Source organism: Lissotriton vulgaris, chromosome 6 (genome assembly GCF_964263255.1).
Source record: "Lissotriton vulgaris chromosome 6, aLisVul1.2, whole genome shotgun sequence".
NCBI classification, from domain to species: Eukaryota; Metazoa; Chordata; class Amphibia; order Caudata; family Salamandridae; genus Lissotriton; species Lissotriton vulgaris.
The window spans coordinates 6379211-6398202 of NC_141694.1; the positions used below are offsets into that span (position 1 = coordinate 6379211).

Genomic DNA, 18992 nt, shown 5'->3' on the forward strand with positions numbered 1-18992 from the left:
TTGATTTAATGTTTTCAGAAAGAGTGTTGTGATTAGCAGTGTCAACGGCTGCAGATAGGTCCAGAAGGATCAGGAGACAGGATTTGCCTGAGTCGAGTACTCGCAGGGCATCGTTGATAACTTGTAGCAGGGCTGTTTCAGTGCTTCAGCCTTGATTGAGGCCAGTTTGAAGTTCATCAAGAAGGTTGTTGTCCTTGATATGTTGGGAGAGTTGCTCTGCTATGCATATTTCAATGATTTTAGCATTATACTCACACAAACCCATATTTCCAGGTGGGTGTATTTGATTGATTGATAATCTTTATTCGATTATATAAAAATAATAATAAAATAACAATAAAATACAAAATTCATAGAAATATATGTGTGCGGGATGGGCGGACACAGAACCTAGGAGACTTGATATGTGGTCAATCTTGGCGTATTTTATTGCGAGTTGTTTTGTTAAGTAAAAAGAATATTAGATTTCTACAAATAAGATGTTCTTTGGGGTTTCTCGTAGTCACTCTTCTCTTTTCCCTTGGTCTTCCTTCTAGATATCATCCCTCAACGTGGTCAGGCTGACGCTCCCTCGGAGTCTCTCAAAAGAGAAAAAAGCAGCGGTAAGTAGACTATCCTTACATTTGGGTCTGAAACACCATCACCACACCTGAGGTGTACATAAGAGGAGGTTGAGAAAATCAAGAAGAATAGCCTGGATCAGGAAACCTCTTTTCCTATGCGGTGCAATATCCCTTAACTACAGGGAGTAAAACCGTTGAGAAGGTAAAGCAATCCAGTTGAGAAACAATACGATAAATAAAACAAACATTTCATGCACAGTTCAAATCATAAGTACATGGTGTTTAGCAGGGTTCAGTTAGCACAATTTCAGGATGGCGCCCTTTGGAGACCCCTCTCCACCCTTGTGCCCGACTCTCCACGTTCCTCCCCCCCTGCCTGAGTCACCTACCGCATCTTGTGGCGGCTTGTGGGCAGTCCCCAGGGGCGTCCACCACTCCTCACACCAGTCCTCAGCTTCCCCGATATCTTCTTCTTCTTCTTTTTCCGTCTCCGTCAGGCACTCCGTGTCTTCTAGCTGGTAGTCTTCGTTCTCCATCTTCACCGGTCTCGTCCTCGACGCTGCGTCTTCCGGGTTCTTTCTCTCTTCTTCTTGGGATTCCCTCTCCTTACCTCGTAGATGTCCTGCCTCCTCATTCTTCATAATGGTTCCCCATTTGTTGATCTGCCATAATGGATGTTCTCCTTCCTTTGAGGAGGATGGGGTTAACGCTGTTAACTCTTTCCTTTCCCGTGGAGTTCTGGACTTTTTGGTTCCGTCCAGAGGTGTCAGGGATAACACCCGAAGACCCCGGAGTTCCACCTGTCTCGGTGCACAAATAAACAGAAACACGGGCTTCTCGATGGTGGCGTCAAAGACCAAAGGTTTATTACTGCAGGGACACAGAAGTCACAGAAACTACACACGGGCAGTATCTAGGAGCCTGTTCGATTTGTACAAAAAGGTTTGCTCCTTATATACTAAAATTTGAGCTTGAGGCAAATTCTTTACATGTAATACATTCCCAAACCTTTGTGTTTAAACAATAAATATTTGGCGTTGCACAGGAATCGTCAACAATATCTGATGTCAAAACATTACGAACGAGGGGTTCCCACTTTTCCATCATAATCTCATGTCAACTTTTCATTCAAGACCCGGACCGCCTCATCGTAAATTTCGTTACCTCCCCCTAATAAAGGCCCAGAAGGAAAGGAGCAGAGCCAGGTGCAGAAGATAGAAAAACAGGATAAGGGATGTTTGTGGGTTGTAAATGGGCAAGGCTACCAGCTTCGGCCGCCTAATCATGATCAGGCCAACGAACACGAGAACCAGTATAGCAGGACTGGCCTCGGGCAGAGGAGGCAGCCTTTGTCGAGTCATGCAACCACAGCGTGTTCTGGTCTAAGGTGCACGTGTTACTGGAAAGGTGAATCGCCGGCTAAGCCTACATGTCCTTAATCGAAATTGAGTAATCAGGGGTTATTGCGTATGTGAGGGCAAGAAACACAAAATGGCTGCCAGGATCTAAGATGGATGCCATGGGTAGATCGGAAATGTGTTTGTAACAGGAGTACTCTTGCTTGTAGCATAGCGAAAACACCAGGATATGCTAAATGGATCATTTGCGGTTCGCTGATACCAATATTATGTATTTCCGACAATATTGAAAACACGGGTTCAAATCGTCACGGAACCTCACCCGGGGTCGTGGTCTGCTGCGCAGTGGAATTGCCGCTCTGTGAGTAAGCTCCGGTGGCCGGGAACGAATCCTCGTAAAATCCTTGCATATGGAGAGTTGTTGAGGTGGTTATTATTGCCTACGGGTGGCGGAACACTTGTGGACCTCGGCGATGTTGTCCCTGTGACCTGTGGCTATATTGGGGCTGAGCTACGTGGAGATTGGTGGATCCGCCAACTGCCCGCGATAATCCGGACCCTCGATTGAGCTGCGGGCGGGCAGCCTGAAAATCGAGCCTGTGGCTGCTGGTGGGCTGTAGGCTGCGGACTTGGGGAGAAGACGAGATTCCCCTGCCCGCAGCGTCCCCGAGATTCGAGGTATGTGCGCTGCCTGAGGGGGACAGAGGAACTGTGGAGCGCTTGGCTGCGACAGCCGTTACTCGTTGCTGCCCAGAGCTGCATGTGCGGTGGTGTGGGCCGCCATTTCCGAAATCCTGTGCCGCCATTTTAGGACCGCGCTGCACTGAGGCCGAGATCTGAAGCTGAGGAGAAGGTCGGAAGCCTGGCTCTGCAACTCAGTTCAGGACCGTTGCTGCAGCCAAGTCCGCATTGAGAGGCGTTACGGCTTTAGCGTGGGTGTTGGACTTGGCGAGGAGCGCTTGAGAAGGTGCAAAGTGCTCTAGACAGAGAGTCCGCCATTTCTGGATCAGGCTGGCTATCACCGTGGAGGAATTGATATCCAGCAGAGGCCGTGCTATGTGCCTTTGAAGGAGCCCGAGTAGGAGACCAGTGAGTGTGTGGCCCCTCGCGATTTGACTGGTGTTGGATGCTGCGGCGATCCTCAGACTGTGGCTGGTTGTGAATGGTCACCCAGCTGCCCTTATAGAGGGATACAACTGCTGGCACGCAATATCCTGTCTGTGCCTCTGAGGACCCTTGGTGGATTGTGCCCATCTATGACCCACATAGCAGATTATGAAGTGTTAATTATGTGGCACTGATAGTTGTGGAGTGGCTCTCTGGTGGCGAGCAACATCTGAGGTGAGACCCTATAACGGGCTACTGTGGAAGTACGGAAGACCCGCATAACTACTGATAGGCCGGAACGGTTTGATGTGTGGCGCGAAGCGCTGGGTGAATTAAGAGGCCCTTAGGGGAGAGAAGGATACAAGTACAGCTGATGACGCCCTTGCTGGAGTAGGGTGGGGACGAGATGTGTTGGGTGCAGGCTGACCCTCCTCGTGATCTGCACCTCTGTATTGCCTCTGAAACATGGGTAAACAGGACGCTAAGCAACCAAAACTTACTTTTGAAAACAAACGTGCCACACGTCATACTGAATCAGACCCGAATGCGCAAGTCGACCGCCAACATGACACACACGCAGAGGATCAGGGTGAAGACCTGCGTACCCTCATGTTGGAGATGCGCTCCAGCCTGCGAAACATAGACTTGAAGCTGGATACCCTGACTATGAAACTGGACTTGGTCAAGACCTAGGTGAATGTACACGAGACCCGCCTTGATGCCCTGGAAAATCGCCACACCGAATTTCACAAGTTCCAGATGGAAACTAAGGAACAGCTTCTCCATATGGACAAATTACTAGGAATTTTCTGAGCTAAGAACAATGATTTGGAAGCGAGGTCGCGTAGAAAAAACCTATGCATTACTGGTATCCTGGAAACTACTGCCATATCCAAAATGGAGATACTTCTTCTCGGATGGTGTGTCGATGGGCCTCGGGTATACGATAGTGATGGAGTCGTACTCTTTTCCCAGGAACAGTCTTAATAGCATGTTCCACTAATGCAGTTTTTCCTGGTGTCAAGGAAAATACCTGTTGTACAGGTAAGAGTCTATCCGCTAGGTGGTTTTTCAGGTGGGAAGGCAAGTCAGGGTCAAAACACTGAAGAAATAAGGGATGGTCTTTCTCTGTATGTCCCAGCAAGGTTGGAAGTGTCCCCTCCCATTTTTTCAAAATGTTGATATGGTAGACTTGAGTAGTACCTCTGTCTTTGTCCATTTCCACCTTGTAGGTGACAGGCGTCACTCTTTCTAATATAGTATATGGACCTTGCCACTGTCCCAACAGTTTATGGTCGGACGAGGGCATCATCAATAATACCTAGTCTCCTACTGAAAAGGACCTTTCCTTTGTGTTTTTGTTGTATTGTCTTTTCTGTGACTCTTGTGCTTTTTCCAGGTTGTTCCTCACTATGGTTCTTATCTGGCCCAGATGGGTTTTTAGAGTACTAACATATTCTATCAGGGGAGTAGTGCTGTGGGGTTCTGTTTCCCAGGTTTCCCGTAACATGTCTAATAAGGACCGAGGCTGGTGACCATACAGTAATTCAAACGGGCAAAAACCCTGTACTTTTCTGGGTTTGCATTGTATGGCATATAATGCAAGGGGCAACATATCCTCCCACCGTTTGGACTCTAGGGCCAAAAGTTTCTTTAATTGGTCTTTAGGGTAGCGTTGTAGCGCTCGACCAGCCCGTCGGTCTGAGGGTGATACGCGGCGGTTCGTATTTGCTTGATACCCAACTGAGAACACAGTTGCTTCATCAATTTCGAAACGAACGGGGTCCCTTGATCCGTCAGGATCTCTTTCGGGAACCCTACCCTGGAAAACAGCACTATCATAGCCTTGGCTATGTTGGTGGCATTGGGATGGCTTAGAGCTATGGCCTCAGGGAAACGGGTCGCGTAGTCTACGAGGACCAACACATAGCGGCATCCGCTTCGAGAAGGCAAGAGGGGGCCTATAATGTCCATTCCTATCCTACAGAAGGGTTCCTCAATGATGCGGAGTGGATGGAGTGGTACTCGAGGAGGTCTATATCTACTGTTGTTTTGACATACTGGACATTCACGACAATAAGTCCTTACTCTATGGTGGAGGGGGTCTTCCTGGGATATGGCTTGATTCCATGCCTCTTGCAGAAGCGGGTATTCTCTTTGTGCGGTTTGGAAATGTCTATCACTTTCCCAGGGGTTCTCTACTGGGACTGCGAGGTAGGCTCCGGAGAACTGACTCTTCTCTCTTCGTCTTTGGATTTTGGGTTTCCTCGGTTTAGAGGGTGGCCATTCAGGATCTTCGTCATGGGCAAAGGGAACAGTACCCCACCAATCTTCTTCTTTAGTCTTGTTTTCTTGAAGTAACCTGGGTAGATGAGAATAATCACTCCCTAAAATCACTTGTTCTGGTAAGCGTGGGATTAGACCCACCTTTAAATCGGATCCTGGATCCATGGCATGCTGTATGTGGACCTGAGTAGTTGGATACGTTTTAGTATCTCGATGGACGCACTGAATGTGCACAACACCGTCTACAGGACTGTGGTTGTCTCCCAACTCTTGGGGTCTCATCACACTATGTCGACAACCCGTGTCGGAGAGGGCTGTCAAAGGATGTCCGTTTACTGTTACATCACATCGATAGGATGGTGGTGGTAAGGACTGGTTAAGACAACAATAGTTTCGTGCAAGACCAATTTCCATCGGTTCTTCTTTCTGGGGACAGAAGCATGCTATATGTCCCATACCGCCACAACTGTAACTTTGTGGGCCGGGGGTAGGGGTCCTCAGCATGGCCGGTCCAGCAGGTCGGATTAAAGGGGGTCTAAACACTGGGTTTCCCGGGATGAGGGTCACGGGTTCGGGTTTCCAGACAGGTGCTCGTGTAGGGCGGTGGGCCCCCCGGGTTACTCCTCCAGGTACTGTCTTCACGTCCTCTTTGTACTTCTTGAGCCCGATTATATGCACTAGCGATTTCCACCGCTGTTTCCATTGTGAGATGGGCATGTTGCCTTACCCATCTTTGTATCGGGGGTGAAGCGAGGATAGATACTGTTCCAAATAGACTTTGGCCATGATTTCGTCTTTAGTGGCAGTAGCTGGCTTTAACCATCGGTCGGCCATGTCTTTCACACGGAAATATAATGCTCTAGGGGTTTCCTGGGGGCCTTCTTTCATTTGGCGTAACTTCATCCTATAAGTATCGTCATCTATCCCTAGTTGTTCCAATATGCATTGTTTTATTTCTTTATATGGGGTGGTACCCAGAATATTGGCAGCTTGGTATGAGGCTTGTAGATCCCAGATAGTAAGGGTCCCAAGTACTGTCCCTATTTCTCTGCCGGCCATGCAGCCGCTCGAGCCATACCTTCAAAGTTATTGAAAAAATATTCCGGGTCTTCCACCTCCATATATTTTTGTAAGATTACCGAAGGTAGGGTGCAGGGTCCTCTCTGTTGTCCCATGGCCTCTACAAGTCTTCCCATGGCTGTGTCGTGGGACTGTCCTTGTTCTGTCATAGCCCTTTGTAATTTTCCCTGGTCTTCTTCCACAACCGCTAGGAATTTCTCTATAGCCTGTCCTAGGCTAGCCTGGTTCTCTGCCATTCGGGTTAGTGCAGCCTCCATGTCTCCGGCTGATCCCACTTCTGACACCACTTGTGGGAGGGCAGGCTGGATAAATAGACGTGGAGGCTGTAAATAGTGAGCCAGTAGTACGGTTTTTTTTTCAACAAGAAACAGTGATGTATGAAGGTAGTGTCCTGTTTAACATTTAGGCGCCCAATCACAGTTCTTCTGGGGATTTGGTTACTCTTCTCCTTGGTCTTGGGTTGTCTGCTCCAATGGTAGGTCCTTCCCAGGCTTGGGTTGTCTGCTCCAATGGTTGGTCCTTCCCAGGAGGCGGCTCTGCCGTAACTCTCCTTGAGTTACGGCCTCTCCTCAGCCACCTCCTGCAGGGACCACCACTCCTCGCTCCACGTCTCGCTCTCGTCCTGTTCTCCCTCGTCTTTTTCTCCGGTGTCAGTCCGTCTTCAGGCCCGGACTGGCCATAGCGGGCACCGGGCGTTTCTCCGGTAGGCCGCCAGGGTGGGGGCCGATTTTCTGCACCTGGGGGCCGTTTTTAGGTCTCGGAACTGCGAACAGATTGCGAAGCAATCTGTCGTTCCGAGACTCTATTGTAATCATTCTGGCTTTCGAGGAGTCAAGGGAAACAGACAAGCGAGGTGCACGCGCAACCTTGGAACTGGGATCAGGTCGCGCGCGCTTCCTGTCTCCCATGGCTCCTTGGAAGCAGACTCACACGCACGCACACACATACAGACCCCCCCCCCCTCGCCGCACATACACACACTCACCCACACACACTCACACACATACAGAACATCCCCCCCTCGCCGCAGCGCATGTGCAAGCACACACAAAGACACCCCCCCCCTTCCTACCTCGTCTCGGCGTGTCTTTGCGCTCCATGGTGACGTTCGCCAAATGAGGGTGAGCACTGGACAGACTGTCTTGCACAAGGACGGGCAGGTGCACAGTCGTCAACAGGCCCCCAACAAGTCACCGAGCACCTAAGGAGGGGTACCCTCTTTCAACAGGACACACCGGCTTGCCCCAGTCGCGTGCCGTCCCTGCCTCTCAGATTGCGTGCTAGTGCTCGCGCGCAGCCGCCGTTCACGGCTGCGCGCGCCCCCCGCAGCTGAAGCAGCAGGCCTAAGGTCGCCAGTACATAGGGAGAAGCGGGTTGCTTTGCTAATTGTGCCGGTGCTTTCTGGTGCTTAGCACCGGCACTTACCTATCAGGGCCGTGTCTACTGCATGTCACATTTATTCACATGCTATTTATTACCTCACTGACTGTTGCTGTTAGTGCGCCCTCTGTCGGCTCCCAGCCGCTACAGCATTGATGCCGCCCGAGACGATTACTAAGTACCGCTGGAGCGATGAAGAAATGTTCCCGCGGTGTCACTTAACCACCAGAATCAAACTGAGCTGAAAGAATGGGTGACTTAACTGCTGGCGAGCGGGAAAAGAAAGATGAACACTGACTCACTGCCTAATAGTATGGAGACCCGGGCAGTGGTTATGTGTGTCGTGGCTGTGACCTCGCATCCTCCTCTGGAAGGAAGTGAGGTCGGATATTCAAAAAGTTGCTGGACCCGACTCAAGTGAGTGGTGTGCTCTTCACGTCCTAGCATCCAGCAGCATTACCGGCAGCAGTAACGAAGCATTCTGGTGACAACCAACACGTCTGATTGCAAGTAGGTTCCATGCACACGTACACCACCACTGCCATGCACACAGGCACACCACCACTGCCATGCACACACGCACACCACAACTGCCATGCACACACGGACACCACCACTGCCATGCACACACAGACACCACCACTGCCATGCACACACGCACACCACCACTGCCATGCACACACGCACACCACCACTGCCATGCACACACAGACACCACCACTGCCATGCACACACGCACACCACCACTGCCATGCACACACGCACACCACCACTGCCATGCACACACGCACACCACCACTGCCATGCACACACGCACACCACCACTGCCATGCACACACGCACACCACCACTGCCATGCACACACAGACCCCACCACTGCCATGCACACACGCACACCACCACTGCCATGCACACACGCACACCACCACTGCCATGCACACACGCACACCACCACTGCCATGCACACACAGACACCACAACTGCCATGCACACACGGACACCACCACTGCCATGCACACACGCACACCACCACTGCCATGCACACACGCACACCACCACTGCCATGCACACACGCACACCACCACTGCCATGCACACACGCACACCACCACTGCCATGCACACACGCACACCACCACTGCCATGCACACACGCACACCACCACTCCACACGCACACCACCACTGCCATGCACACACGCACACCACCACTGCCATGCACACACGCACACCACCACTGCCATGCACACACAGACACCACAACTGCCATGCACACACGGACACCACCACTGCCATGCACACACGCACACCACCACTGCCATGCACACACGCACACCACCACTGCCATGCACACACGCACACCACCACTGCCATGCACACACGCACACCACCACTGCCATGCACACACGCACACCACCACTGCCATGCACACACGCACACCACCACTGCCATGCACACACGCACACCACCACTGCCATGCACACACAGACACCACCACTGCCATGCACACACGCACACCACCACTGCCATGCACACACGCACACCACCACTGCCATGCACACACAGACACCACCAGCTGAGTGCAGAGTGCAGAGTGCTGAGTAGTGAGTAGTGAGTTTCCAGAGTGCAGAGTAGTGAGTGCAGAGTAGTGAGTGCAGAGTAGTGAGTGCAGAGTAGTGAGTGCAGAGTAGTGAGTAGTGAGTGCAGAGTAGTGAGTAGTGAGTTTCCAGAGTGCAGAGTAGTGAGTGCAGAGTAGTGAGTGCAGAGTAGTGAGTGCAGAGTAGTGAGTGCAGAGTAGTGAGTAGTGAGTGCAGAGTAGTGAGTGCACAGTAGTGAGTAGTGAGTGCAGAGTAGTGAGTGCAGAGTAGTGAGTGCAGAGTAGTGAGTAGTGAGTGCTGAGTAGTGAGCGCAGAGTAGTGAGTGCACAGTAGTGAGTGCAGAGTAGTGAGTGCAGAGTAGTGAGTGCAGAGTAGTGAGTAGTGAGTGCAGAGTAGTGAGTGCAGAGTAGTGAGTGCAGAGTAGTGAGTGCAGAGTAATGAGTAGTGAGTGCACAGTAGTGAGTAGTGAGTGCACAGTAGTGAGTGCAGAGTAGTGAGTAGTGAGTGCAGAGTAGTGAGTGCAGAGTAGTGAGTGCATAATAGTGAGTAGTGAGTGCAGAGTAGTGAGTGCAGAGTAGTGAGTGCAGAGTAGTGAGTAGTGAGTGCAGAGTAGTGAGTGCACAGTAGTGAGTGCAGAGTAGTGAGTGCACAGTAGTGAGTGCAGAGTAGTGAGTAATGAGTGCACAGTAGTGACTGCAGAGTAGTGAGTGCACAGTAGTGAGTGCAGAGTAGTGAGTGCACAGTAGTGAGTAGTGAGTGCAGAGTAGTGAGTGCAGAGTAGTGAGTGCAGAGTAGTGAGTGCAGAGTAGTGAGATGTGAGTGCACAGTAGTGAGTAGTGAGTGCACAGTAGTGAGTGCAGAGTAGTGAGTGGTGAGTGCACAGTAGTGAGTAGTGAGTGCACAGTAGTGAGTGCAGAGTAGTGAGTAGTGAGTGCAGAGTAGTGAGTAGTGAGTGCAGAGTAGTGAGTGCAGAGTAGTGAGTGCAGAGTAGTGAGTGCAGAGTAGCGAGTGCAGAGTAGTGCGTAGTGAGTGCAGAGTAGTGAGTAGTGAGTGCAGAGTAGTGAGTACAGAGTAGTGAGTACAGAGTAGTGAGTACAGAGTAGTGAGTGCAGAGTAGTGAGTGCAGAGTAGTGAGTGCAGAGTAGTGCGTAGTGAGTGCAGAGTAGTGAGTAGTGAGTGCAGAGTAGTGAGTACAGAGTAGTGAGTGCAGAGTAGTGAGTACAGAGTAGTGAGTGCAGAGTAGTGAGTGCAGAATAGTGAGTGCAGAGTAGTGAGTAGTGAGTGCACAGTAGTGAGTGCAGAGTAGTGAATAATGAGTGCACAGTAGTGAGTGCAGAGTAGTGAGTGCACAGTAGTGAGTGCAGAGTAGTGAGTGCACAGTAGTGAGTAGTGAGTGCAGAGTAGTGAGTGCAGAGTAGTGAGTGCAGAGTAGTGAGTGCAGAGTAGTGAGTAGTGAGTGCAGAGTAGTGAGTAGTGAGTGCAGAGTAGTGAGTACAGAGTAGTGAGTGCAGAGTAGTGAGTACAGAGTAGTGAGTGCAGAGTAGTGAGTGCAGAGTAGTGAGTAGTGAGTGCAGAGTAGTGAGTAGTGAGTGCACAGTAGTGAGTGCAGAGTAGTGAATGAGTGCACAGTAGTGAGTGCAGAGTAGTGAGTGCACAGTAGTGAGTGCAGAGTAGTGAGTGCACAGTAGTGAGTAGTGAGTGCAGAGTAGTGAGTGCAGAGTAGTGAGTGCAGAGTAGTGAGTGCAGAGTAGTGAGTAGTGAGTGCAGAGTAGTGAGTAGTGAGTGCACAGTAGTGAGTGCAGAGTAGTGAGTGCACAGTAGTGAGTGCACAGTAGTGAGTGCAGAGTAGTGAGTAGTGAGTGCACAGTAGTGAGTAGTGAGTGCAGAGTAGTGAGTGCAGAGTAGTGAGTGCAGAGTAGTGAGTGCAGAGTAGTGAGTGCAGAGTAGTGAGTAGTGAGTGCAGAGTAGTGAGTAGTGAGTGCACAGTAGTGAGTGCAGAGTAGTGAGTGCACAGTAGTGAGTAGTGAGTGCACAGTAGTGAGTGCTGAGTAGTGAGTGCACAGTAGTGAGTAGTGAGTGCAGAGTAGTGAGTGCAGAGTAGTGAGTGCAGAGTAGTGAGTGCAGAGTAGTGAGTGCAGAGTAGTGCGTAGTGAGTGCAGAGTAGTGAGTAGTGAGTGCAGAGTAGTGAATACAGAGTAGTGAGTGCAGAGTAGTGAGTACAGAGTAGTGAGTACAGAGTAGTGAGTGCAGAGTAGTGAGTGCAGAGTAGTGAGTGGTGAGTGCAGAGTGCTGAGTAGTGAGTGCAGAGTAGTGAGTGCAGAGTAGTGAGTCCAGAGTAGTGAGTCCAGAGTGGTGAGTGCAGAGTAGTGAGTGCAGAGTAGTGAGTGCAGAGTAGTGAGTAGTGAGTGCAGAGTAGTGAGTAGTGAGTCCAGAGTAGTGAGTAGTGAGTCCAGAGTAGTGAGTGCAGAGTAGTGAGTGCAGAGTAGTGAGTGCACAGTAGTGAGTGCACAGTAGTGAGTAGTGAGTGCAGACTAGTGAGTAGTGAGTGCAGACTAGTGAGTAGTGAGTGCAGAGTAGTGAGTAGTGAGTGCAGAATCGTGAGTGCAGAGTAGTGAGTTCAGAGTAGTGAGTGCAGAGTAGTGAGTGCAGAGTAGTGAGTAGTGAGTGCAGAGTAGTGAGTGCAGAGTAGTGAGTGCAGAGTAGTGAGTGCAGAGTAGTGAGTGCAGAGTAGTGAGTAGTGAGTGGTGAGTGCAGAGTAGTGAGTGCAGAGTAGTGAGTAGTGAGTGCAGAGTAGTGAGTGCAGAGTAGTGAGTGCAGAGTAGTGAGTGCAGAGTAGTGAGTAGTGAGTCCAGAGTAGTGAGTGCAGAGTAGTGAGTAGTGAGTGCAGAGTAGTGAGTAGTGAGTGCAGAGTAGTGAGTGCAGAGTAGTGAGTGGTGAGTGCAGAGTAGTGAGTGCAGAGTAGTGAGTAGTGAGTAGTGAGTGCAGAGTAGTGAGTGCAGAGTAGTGAGTGCAGAGTAGTGAGTAGTGAGTCCAGAGTAGTGAGTAGTGAGTGCAGAGTAGTGAGTGCAGAGTAGTGAGTCCAGAGTAGTGAGTAGTGAGTCCAGAGTAGTGAGTGCAGAGTAGTGAGTAGTGAGTACAGAGTAGTGAGTAGTGAGTCCAGAGTAGTGAGTAGTGAGTGCAGAGTAGTGAGTGCAGAGTAGTGAGTCCAGAGTAGTGAGTAGTGAGTCCAGAGGAGTGAGTGCAGAGTAGTGAGTACAGAGTAGTGAGTAGTGAGTCCAGAGTAGTGAGTGCAAAGTAGTGAGTGCAGAGTAGTGAGTGCAGAGTAGTGAGTGCAGAGTAGTGAGTAGTGAGTGCAGAGTAGTGAGTGCAGAGTAGTGAGTGCAGAGTAGTGAGTGCAGAGTAGTGAGTGCAGAGTAGTGAGTAGTGAGTCCAGAGTAGTGAGTGCAGAGTAGTGAGTGCAGAGTAGTGAGTGCAGAGTAGTGAATGCAGAGTAGTGAGTGCAGAGTAGTGAGTGCAGAGTAGTGAGTAGTGAGTGCAGAGTAGTGAGTAGTGAGTGCAGAGTAGTGAGTGCAGAGTAGTGAGTGCAGAGTAGTGAGTGCACAGTAGTGAGTAGCGAGTGCAGACTAGTGAGTGCAGAGTAGTGAGTGCACAGTAGTGAGTAGTGAGTGCAGAGTAGTGAGTGCAGAGTAGTGAGTGCAGAGTAGTGAGTGCAGAGTAGTGAGTGCAGAGTGCAGAGTAGTTAGTGCAGAGTAGTGAGTAGTGAGTGCAGAGTAGTGAGTGGTGAGTGCAGAGTAGTGAGTGCAGAGTAGTGAGTAGTGAGTACAGAGTAGTGAGTGCAGAGTAGTGAGTGGTGAGTGCAGAGTAGTGAGTGCAGAGTAGTGAGTAGTGAGTGCAGAGTAGTGAGTAGTGAGTGCAGAGTAGTGAGTGCAGAGTAGTGAGTGCAGAGTAGTGAGTAGTGAGTGCAGAGTAGTGAGTGCAGAGTAGTGAGTAGTGAGTGCAGAGTAGTGAGTGCAGAGTAGTGAGTGCAGAGTACTGAGTGCAGAGAAGTGAGTGCAGAGTAGTGAGTAGTGAGTGCAGAGTAGTGAGTACAGAGTAGTGAGTCCTGAGTCCAGAGTAGTGAGTCCTGAGTCCAGAGTAGTGAGTGCAGAGTAGTGAGTAGTGAGTGCACAGTAGTGAGTGCACAGTAGTGAGTAGTGAGTGCAGACTAGTGAGTGCAGAGTAGTGAGTAGTGAGTGCAGAGTAGTGAGTGCAGAGTAGTGAGTAGTGAGTGCAGTGAGTAGTGAGTGCACAGTAGTGAGTAGTGAGTGCACAGTAGTGAGTGCACAGTAGTGAGTAGTGAGTGCACAGTAGTGAGTGCACAGTAGTGAGTAGTGAGTGCACAGTAGTGAGTAGTGAGTGCACAGTAGTGAGTGCACAGTAGTGAGTGCACAGTAGTGAGTGCACAGTAGTGAGTAGTGAGTGCACAGTAGTGAGTGCACAGTAGTGAGTAGTGAGTGCACAGTAGTGAGTAGTGAGTGTACAGTAGTGAGTGCACAGTAGTGAGTGCACAGTAGTGAGTAGTGAGTGCACAGTAGTGAGTGCACAGTAGTGAGTATAGAGTAGTGAGTAGTGAGTGCAGAGTAGTGAGTAGTGAGTCCAGAGTAGTGAGTGCAGAGTAGTGAGTAGTGAGTGCAGAGTAGTGAGTGCAGAGTAGTGAGTGCACAGTAGTGAGTAGTGAGTGCAGACTAGTGAGTGCAGAGTAGTGAGTGCACAGTAGTGAGTAGTGAGTGCAGAGTAGTGAGTGCAGAGTAGTGAGTGCACAGTAGTGAGTAGTGAGTGCAGAGTAGTGAGTGCAGAGTAGTGAGTGCAGAGTAGTGAGTGCAGAGTAGTGAGTAGTGAGTGCAGAATAGTGAGTGGTGAGTGCAGAGTAGTGAGTGCAGAGTAGTGAGTAGTGAGTACAGAGTAGTGAGTGCAGAGTAGTGAGTGGTGATTGCAGAGTAGTGAGTGCAGAGTAGTGAGTAGTGAGTGCAGAGTAGTGAGTAGTGAGTGCAGAGTAGTGAGTGCAGAGTAGTGAGTGCAGAGTAGTGAGTGCAGAGTAGTGAGTAGTGAGTGCAGAGTAGTGAGTAGTGAGTGCAGAGTAGTGAGTAGTGAGTGCAGAGTAGTGAGTGCAGAGTAGTGAGTGCAGAGTACTGAGTGCAGAGTAGTGAGTGCAGAGTAGTGAGTAGTGAGTGCAGAGTATCGAGTACAGAGTAGTGAGTCCTGAGTCCAGAGTAGTGAGTCCTGAGTCCAGAGTAGTGAGTGCAGAGTAGTGAGTAGTGAGTGCAGAGTAGTGAGTGCACAGTAGTGAGTAGTGAGTGCAGACTAGTGAGTGCAGAGTAGTGAGTAGTGAGTGCAGAGTAGTGAGTGCAGAGTAGTGAGTAGTGAGTGCAGTGAGTAGTGAGTGCACAGTAGTGAGTAGTGAGTGCACAGTAGTGAGTGCACAGTAGTGAGTAGTGAGTGCACAGTAGTGAGCGCACAGTAGTGAGTAGTGAGTGCACAGTAGTGAGTAGTGAGTGCACAGTAGTGAGTGCACAGTAGTGAGTGCACAGTAGTGAGTAGTGAGTGCACAGTAGTGAGTGCACAGTAGTGAGTGCACAGTAGTGAGTATAGAGTAGTGAGTAGTGAGTGCAGAGTAGTGAGTAGTGAGTGCAGAGTAGTGAGTAGTGAGTAGTGAGTAGTGAGTGCAGAGTAGTGAGTGCAGAGCAGTGAGTGCAGAGCAGTGAGTGCAGAGCAGTGAGTGCGCAGGGTGAACAATTCCAATCCATACCACATAATTCCATTACACACCACATGCATACACTCCATAACACATGGCTAAAAGACATTGCCATTTACAATGCCATTAGCTCTAACTCAAATAAATCCGAGACCTATTGCATTTCCAATGCTTGTTGTTACAGGGGCCGTTTTTGCAGCATAGCTGCAAAATCGCCTCCTGTTACAAAATCGGCCGAAACCGGCCCCGGCAAACAGGCTGGGACCGATTCTCCTGCTATTGCTGCACGCTTTAGTTTGTAACATCATTATTTATCAGACCAACTTTATATTAAATATGAATAATGTGTTGTTTAAATTAGATGTGCTGTGCAACTAAAATGTATCACAACTTAAAACACACAGAAAGAAGCGTTTCAAGGACCAGGTTGACAGTCCGTATTTATAGAATACTATACTAAAATTAAAAAAAAACAAGTAAACAAGGAAATGGATCATGTTACAGGATACAAATAGTCATCACCTACTTCACAAACCAGACTGCCATTTTCACAGTGTGAAGCGTCCACACAGCGGCTGAGCCGGGGCCGTCCATCATCTTGAGTGCCAGCTAAGGGTGCTTTACCTATTGACTGACGTCGTACATGGAGCTTTCCAATGAGAAGCCCCAGCCACATCCAGGAGCAGAGAGGCTGAATCCAACCTAGGGAGAAAGGGTGGGAATGAACCCTGCTCCTCTACTTATTTACACTGTTTGCTTATCTTGAGACAACTTTTTCCGCCTAAAGTGTGAGTGATGAGAAATCAGGGCTCGAGTGTTTGGCACTTGACACGCTTCCACTTACACAGTCTATAGTTTATTGGCCCCAGAATGCATCTGTTTGCCGAGCGCACACATACATATTACAATCTTCTGACACTCTTATCATACACACTGACACAATATGTCATTATCCGAGCCTGTAAATTTAGGAGGACCGTTTTTTGGCGGCTATTCAATAAATCACCAATGCTGCACGGTACACAGACAAAATATCAATTTTTAAATATCGATATACAAAAATATCGAAGTTTAAATATCGATATACAAAAATATCGAAGGTAAGTAATATCGACAGTCTAAATATCGATATTGGTATGATATCAGTAATATCGAAGTTGTAAATATCGATGTCAATAATATCGAAATTAATAACTTTGATGTTACTAATATCAATTTTTAAATAAATTTAGTGTATATTATATTGTATTTATTATGTTTTATTATTTATTTTTAATGTAATTTAATTAAATATTGTCTTTTACTACTGTAGCGGGTTGTGGGTTTATAGGGGAATAGGGTGGGAAGTATTTTAATTATGTTAAATTAATTATTAATTAGTAGGAATTATTAATTAATTATTTGAGAATTAATTTTTAATTATTTTTAATTAATTGATTAATTGATAAATATGTTCTGTAGCGGGTTATGGGTTTATAGGGGAATAGGGTGGGAAGTAATTTAATAATAATTAATTAATTGATATATGTTTGTACATATTTTAATTAATAATTAATTGGTAATTAATTTCTATTAATTAGTTAATTAATTATTATAATTTGTTACATATTTATAATTATTAATTAGTTGGTAATTGATTAATATTAATTATTTAATTACATTAATTATAGTAATTTTGTATATATAATTTATTGTTTTCTTAATTAATTGGGCAAAATAATATTAATTATTAAATTAAATTAATTACAGCAAATGTGCTAATATATTTACTTTATTGTTATTGTTAATTAATAATTAATTGGTAATTAAATAATATTAATTAATTTTGGGTACAGGGGTATTTTTAGGGTTCAGGGTCAGTTTTCAGTTTTTGGGTAAAGGGGTATTTTTAGGGTTCAGGGTCAGTTTTCAGTTTTTGGGTAAAGGGGTATTTTTAGGGTTCTGGGTCAGTTTTCAGTTTTTGGGTAAAGGGGTATTTTTAGGGTTCTGGGTCAGTTTCCAGTTCATGGGTAAAGGGGTATTTTTAGGGTTCAGGGTCAGTTTTCAGTTTTTGGGTAAAGGGGTATTTTTAGGGTTTAGGGTCAGTTTTCAGTTTTTGGGTAAAGGGGTATTTTTAGGGTTCAGGGTCAGTTTTCAGTTTTTGGGTAAAGGGGTATTTTTAGGGTTTAGGGTCAGTTTTCAGTTTTTGGGTAAAGGGGTATTTTTAGGGTTCAGGGTCAGTTTTCAGTTTTTGGGTAAAGGGGTATTTTTAGGGTTCAGGGTCAGTTTTCAGTATTTGGGTAAAGGGGTATTTTTAGGGTTCTGGGTCAGTTTTGGGTTTTTGGGGTACAGGGATATTTTTAGGGTTCAGGGTCAGTTTTGGGTTTTTGGGGTACAGGCGTACAGGGTAAAAACAAAAAAATATTACATTAAATCAAATAAATTAGATGAAAAAAATTAAAATTACTTTCAATTTTTAAGTGTTTTATTTATTTTAAATGTATATGTATTAGTTTTAATTTTGTTTTAATATTTTTATTTAATAGTTGTAAAATTATATGTATTTAAATATTATTTGTACATTATTATTAATACATTTAAAAAAACGATATTTTTGATTCCGATATTTTTGTACTTCGATATTATTTTTTCGATATTTTTGTACTTACCTTAATGAAGATAGGATTCCGATATTTTTGCTGTCGATATTTTTGCTCCGATATTTTTGCATTTCGATATTCTGTCTGTCGATATTATGTCAGACATTCATGCTGCACAGCTTCAGTGAGGCACCAGCCATCCATGACAGAACTTGATGCCTCTAGACAGTGGTAAAGAGAACTAGGCCACCTGACTGGTGGTACACTGGGATATCTCGGATTGGATCCGACCAATGATTCTCTCTTGAGAAAATATTTTGGGCAGAGATAAAAAAAATTCATTTAATTCTCAGGATCATAAAAAGGTTGCTAGCCCCATTGACCTGCCCACAGGAAATTACTGTCTCGTCCTGCGGTAGGCGCCTTAAGTGGAGCAAGATTATGTGTAACACTGACAAACTATCCACCATAAATGAAGTGGTCAAGGGCACGCAGGATGAAATTGGCTCCATCGACCTAACCAAGGCAGCAGATAAGGTTACTACTATCTTTGAAGCAGCCATAAAAACCATAGGGGACCTTTTTTGGGTGCAAGGGTCTGTTGGGAAACCTAAACCCATATTTAAACCTAAAGGCAGGCATGATTGGTACTCGGCAACTTGCAGGAAGGCCAAATCATGCTTAATAGATGCAGTTAAAGGGAAGTCCCTTCAATCAATCCAAACAGCCAGAAGTGAACATAAAAAAGCCCTGTGCCTAGCTAAAAGGGAGTGGGATGACGCCTATTGGCTAACCCTCAAGGAAGCAAGTATGAAAAAAGACTCCAAATGCTTCTGGGATACTATAAGGGCACGCAATAGACCAGATTGTGACCTTATAACTTGTAATATCCCGGGTCAGGCGTGGGAGGCTCACTTTTCCAAACTTTATTCTTGCCATAAAGGACTTAATGATGGAGGGCCTGTTTTGTCTTCTCCTTACATAAATTATTTGCTTTTCCCCAGTGACCCTGACTTTACATTAAAGGAAGTGGAATATGCAATAAACTCTATTATTCCACAAAAAGCTGCTGGACCAGATGGCATCCCTGGGGATCTGTTAAAATCTGATAGTACTAAATGGGGTAAATTGATCCACTCCCTCCTCGTTGCCATCTGTAGGGGTGCCCCCATTCCTCTATCATGGAAGGGGGCGGAGGTGGTCCCCATACATAAGAAAGGTCCTAGGGATGATCCATCTAATTACAGACCGATCAGCTTGCTAGATATCAGCCAAAAAGTGGTCGGTAAAGTCCTCTTACTCAGAATCCTC

The 18992-nt window shown here is 47.2% G+C and overlaps 1 protein-coding gene across 1 annotated transcript in view; it reads left to right on the forward strand.

Moving 5' to 3' along the window:
* The first annotated feature begins 485 nt into the window (after positions 1 to 485).
* Positions 486 to 18992, forward strand: part of LOC147706673 (extracellular calcium-sensing receptor-like) — a 230129-nt gene continuing 211622 nt past the window's right edge. Inside the window, exon 1 of the mRNA XM_086925268.1 lies at positions 486 to 602. The gene's annotated coding sequence lies outside the window, so the exon portion shown is untranslated. The remainder of the gene's footprint in view (positions 603 to 18992) is intronic.